Consider the following 5000-nt stretch of genomic DNA (forward strand, 5'->3'; position numbering starts at 1 on the left):
AAACACATCTTTGTTTCATAAAATGATGATGTACAGACCATTCGTCCCTAATGATCCTTTGGGGTATATGGAGAAAAGAAATGTAAAAATGAGCATAGAAATTCAGTTTAATATGCACGAGTGAGTGTTTTCCTCCCCGAATGGCACGCCGACTATGCAGACTTGCTGTTATATTTTTAACTTAATGCGCAGCGTATTAGCCATTACGTCCTCGGAGTGGACACATGTCATCCTGAATCGAAGATGAGTGCCACATGGCAGGGATCCCTGCGCCTGTGTGGGACTCAGTACTGAACCAGGATCTCTCGTCTGTAAAATCTGTTACGAGCCCAATCCTGCAGTACTCCCTCTGGTAAAACTGCCATTAGCTACAGGAGCTGATATTGTTAATTTACATTTTGCCAGCTACAGACTCGAGTTACTAACCGTTGCTTGTTCTAGGGACAGATTTAGACCTAATGATAAAATTATACTTTTTCGCAATAACTGTTGCCCTTGGACATGCTTAGAAGTTTTATGGCAGTTCTGCAGCTGCTTACCCAATTGCAAAACCAGCTTTTCAAAGCTCCTTAGCTGTGCTACCTGCGGAAAGCGTGCAAACCGCTTCCTTGCTCCTAATGCAGGAGCAATTATTTTTACTTTTCCAGACTAAACACACATACACGCTTACTGTTCCCAGTGTCTTGCTGTGGCTTCTCCTGCTGCCACATTGCGACCAGCCAATTCAGTCTTTGCTCCATTGGAGATAATCCTGTTTAGCTACTCTACAAGCCTGTCCGCTAACGCGACAGGCTGATTGCAACCCTGGAGCACCTCAGATCTCAGCAAACAGCATCTCCCCTTAATTGTACGACAGGCCACTGACAAAGTCAAATAGCTATGGAGATCCTCCTGCGTCACACAAGTTCTTGGGTAGTATGGGCTGTGATGGTGCAGAGGACACCACTATGGTAGGAAGGCCGAAGAAAGGGTGAGGAGTTTATAGCCCCTTCAAATATTCCTACTTCTTCTACAGACCTTCAGAATTTTCTCTTACGGGCCATGCTCTGCTCTTCTTGTGTCTTCAAGTTACCCCTTTGCCAATGTCTGAACTGTTTCACTTTGCACCCTCAGGGCTTCGCTGCTTCCTATGGGATAACGAAACTCATGGAAGAAGCATCTTTGGGTGACCCAAGAAGCACAAACACTGTGAGGGGAGCCGCAGAAGGAAAAAGGCAGCAAACCAAACCATCAGACAGAGAATCTGCTAATCAACGTCCCTCTTTTTCACCCAGCACAGCCCTCGGTAGCACACGCTGGGCAGGTGAGTTTGAGAGCCATGGAGCATCGCGAGTTCCGCGGCTGTTGGAGCACCGGAGCCATCAGGAAAACACGGCGGGGGGTTGAGGAGGCTCCTCTCCTGCTCCCCGGGTGACTTGTCCCCCACGGCGAGGCAGGAGGGCTTCCTTCTCTACTATTTTATCACTCCTTCGCCGTGACTTCTAAGAAGCTTGTAAAGCATTTAACATTATTAGTACAGACAAACTCCACCGATAAAACTCCCAGCAAAAGAATCCCGTAGGAACTAGGATAAAACCCCTTTTCAGCAAGGGAGTTTCACGTTCAGCCCCGACACCCCTCCCCGAGGGCAGGCAGGAGCTCAGCTGCTCGGGGGTTGCATCTTTCTTTGACCCTGGCGTGCGCCCAGCCTGCAACCAACTGCAGCGGCCGCACGCCGCAGGTATCTGCGGCACGAGCAAGTGGAAGTCGGGCTGTGACCCAACGGACGGCTAAAAACCGCTCCGCTTTCCTTCGGCGCTTTGGGAGACGGGTAAGCAGGCAAGGCGTACCCTACCTAGAAGAGCATCAAGCAAAGCACTGCGGAAAGCTGAATAAAGGCGACGTTCACGATACGGTGTGTCGCCTCGTCGACCTACAGCAGTTTTTCTTTCTGCCAGGGAGAGGGCAAGGCGTTGCCCGCCTATGGAGGGTGGTCTTTGGCTGCACCTACGGAGATTTCTGACCACAAAAAGCAGGAGGCAGGCTAGAGAAGGAGTATTAGAGTTACAGCAAGTTGGTTGCTAGCTTTCCAAGCCTGGAGAGCAAACTGAAGTGTATTATTAGCTCTTTTCTATTTGCCTCAAAAGCTGATGAAGAAGAAGTTGGAAACCATACTATTCAACTGCCAAATAACTAAAAAAATTCCAATAGTGCCTGACATATGAGCCAAGGAACCCACTGAAAATGTACATTTGCATCCAAACCATAATGCATTGAGCTATGATCTCATTCTGAGGTGAGCTTTCTTATTATTTATTTGTTTTATTTGGTTTTGGTTCTTTGAGTAGGAAAAGAGGAAACAAAGATTAAGCCTTACATTAGCATGGTCTTATAGGGGAGAACAGGGAAAGTCACTGTTAGTCCCCTCCCCGTAGTGCTTCTGCTGTACAAGAGGGATGGTTTTCTCCGGCTCTGCCTCAGGGACAAGGGGGTGGCAACTCCACGCTGCCCTTCCACGTGAGCTGACTCATCTCAAAGCCAAGACCTGGCCCTTCACGTCCCCACGGAAAGGAGAGGACAAAGCGAGGAGCCGCGGTCCTCCCCGAGCCCCTTCCCTGGCTGGCGAGCCCTGCCCGGCAGTCAGGGCTATCCCAGCCGCTCGTGGGAAATGCCACTTCCCAAAGCAGGAGCCAATCACTTTTGCAACATCCAAGCTAAATAAATGTTTTCCAGACTCCTGATCAAACCTCTCTTTGTTATTGGCATTCACGTTTCAGTTCAGAAATTACGAACGGGACAGCCCAGCTTTATCTTAAAAGCATCTGGTATTTGGGAAGGAGAAATAGCCTGCTTTTTTTTAAAAAAATAAGCTTTAACATAAAAACGCTTGTGAGACCAGCAATTCTTATTAAAAGCTAGCTTTTTTTCAGTGGGTAATTTTCCAGATTTCTCACAGCCCTGGAGCAGAGTAGAGAATTTGGGAAACAAGGGAAACATAGGTGGGAAAAATATACAAAAAGAAAACATGTAAAAGAAAACACATTTAAATTTGTTTCCACATATGAGATCATATTTCTGGCACTTTGTAGAAGTCCTATGGAAGCTGTTATTTCCAATATAGGAATACTACAGTGACTAAATTGGTGTTAAATTTAAATCTATTCAGGAAGTAATAGTCAATCTGCATTCCATGTAAAGACTCTCACAGGCAAAATTATTTATACAAGGTAAAGTTGGCAAAAGGAAGTCCAGTGAAAGAAAAGAAATTACATGTATTAACCCAACCCTTCCCAGCTAAATACTTCTGTACTTCAATAGTCCTTCCTCAGGAAAATAGAGTTTTAGCCAGTGTGAGAGTAACACATTTTGTTAAAGTGGAAGCGATGTTTCAGGAACTGCTATTTTAGATGCATTATGAAACAATGTAAGTCCATGTGATCTTTTAAAGTAAGTGTCACTATTTGCAGACAGATTTTTACTAATAGTTTAATTCCACATGAAGTGTAAAATGCATCCTGCAAATGTGCAGCTACGTAATTGGATAGATGTTTTCACAGATGTATATTTAATTTTACAACTTTTGAACCTTCTTTGCATTTATTAATTCATTTCTGCAACATTTAGGCCCAAATTTTGCCACACATGCACAGCTCCAAGGAGGGCTGATTTTAATTATATTAGCACAAGTTTTATGCCAGTGTAACTATTGACTTAAATCAAGCTTCTTAACCACGATTTACATCAATATAACTTTGACTAGAATCAGACTCAGTTGAAGATGTGTGGAAATAGCTTCGCCAGAATTTCTCTCTGCGTTCTTTCTACTACTGGTTGTACAGAGTAAATAATTATTTTGGGCCAGCTTGTGTCAAAAGTTAAAATATTTTAAAAACGTGGGGAAAAGGAATACCTGCTTTTCAGAGGACTCTCTAAAAGCTCATGCATGCTTTCCTGGCTTGATTTTGCTGTTTGTCTTTGGAGAAGTGCATTTTGTCATGTGCATACTATCACAGGAGCAAAAAAAAAAAAAATTAAAAAAAGAAATAAAATCAGTACCCCAAATTTAAGCAGTGATGAAGCTTAAGTTATGCGACAGCCAAGTTGTCCTCTCTTGGCTGCAGAGGGCCAAGGGCATGCCTACGCACGCAGATGGAAGCCCTGCAGAAAAGCCATACAAGAAAACCGTAGCCAAGGAGAAAAGGCAGGAGAACGTGCTCCTTTCCAGAACGCATGCCCTGCACAGGCACCAACCCCTCCAAGGGCAGCTGCAAAGTCCCCACACGGTGCCATCAGCTTGATCTGAGGTCTCCATCTACGGGCTCCTCAAAATGGCTTTAGGGTGAAGCCCATGGCATGGGTTTATTATCAGGGGATGGCCGTCTGAAGCCAGGCACGCTGAGGAGCATTACAAAAAGGCCTCAAGGTAAAGAAAGGAACCACGACATCCCACTACCCAGCGTCGTGATGGCCCGTGAAATCTTTCACTTGGGTGTGGGTCTCCCCCCGTTGCCCACACAGGATGAGCTGGTGGGACCTGTGTCCTCTCCCTTCATCTTCAATGCCTGTCCCAAGCTGCCTGTCAGCCCGCTTGACCTACCTATGGGATTTAGGTGTCCTCTGCTGAACGCCTGTGCCCTCAGGACCCCAAAAGCCACCATTTACTCTTGCTGTGCCCAGCCAAGCTTGCCTCCGAGCCACTTCCCCATCCCCTTAAAAGGGCACGGTGTGACCATCAGCCCTCCACCTCGGGTGGCCTCACCTCCACGTTTCCTCTTCCCTTCCTCGGAGGCGGAGGCGATTGCACACCGGGGCCGTGCTCCTCTCAGCCTTGAACACGAGAAGCCACCACCCTGTGAGGCACAGGCCATTTTCAGAGGAACCGCAGCCCCGGGAGGAAGGGTGAGACACCAGAAGGCTTGTTGAATTGACCTGGTGGTCTGCTCAGGACTTCTGTGGGGTGGTGAATGGCAGCCTTTGTGCTTTTTTGGGACCCACACATTTTTCTGTGCACCATAGGACAA

At 46.6% G+C, this 5000-nt stretch overlaps 1 protein-coding gene across 5 annotated transcripts in view; it reads right to left on the reverse strand.

The window, feature by feature from the left end:
- ZEB2 (zinc finger E-box binding homeobox 2) overlaps nt 1-5000 on the reverse strand; it is a 116145-nt gene that overhangs the window by 50695 nt on the left and 60450 nt on the right. The window contains exon 1 of one of the 5 annotated variants that reach the window (XM_041124426.1): nt 3890-3960. The exons of the other annotated variants lie outside the window; for them this stretch is intronic. The gene's annotated coding sequence lies outside the window, so the exon portion shown is untranslated. Of the gene's footprint in view, nt 1-3889; nt 3961-5000 lie in introns of those variants that run through there. 5 annotated transcript variants of the gene reach the window in all.

The sequence above is a fragment of the Aquila chrysaetos genome, chromosome 6, assembly GCF_900496995.4.
Source record: "Aquila chrysaetos chrysaetos chromosome 6, bAquChr1.4, whole genome shotgun sequence".
NCBI lineage: Eukaryota > Metazoa > Chordata > Aves > Accipitriformes > Accipitridae > Aquila > Aquila chrysaetos.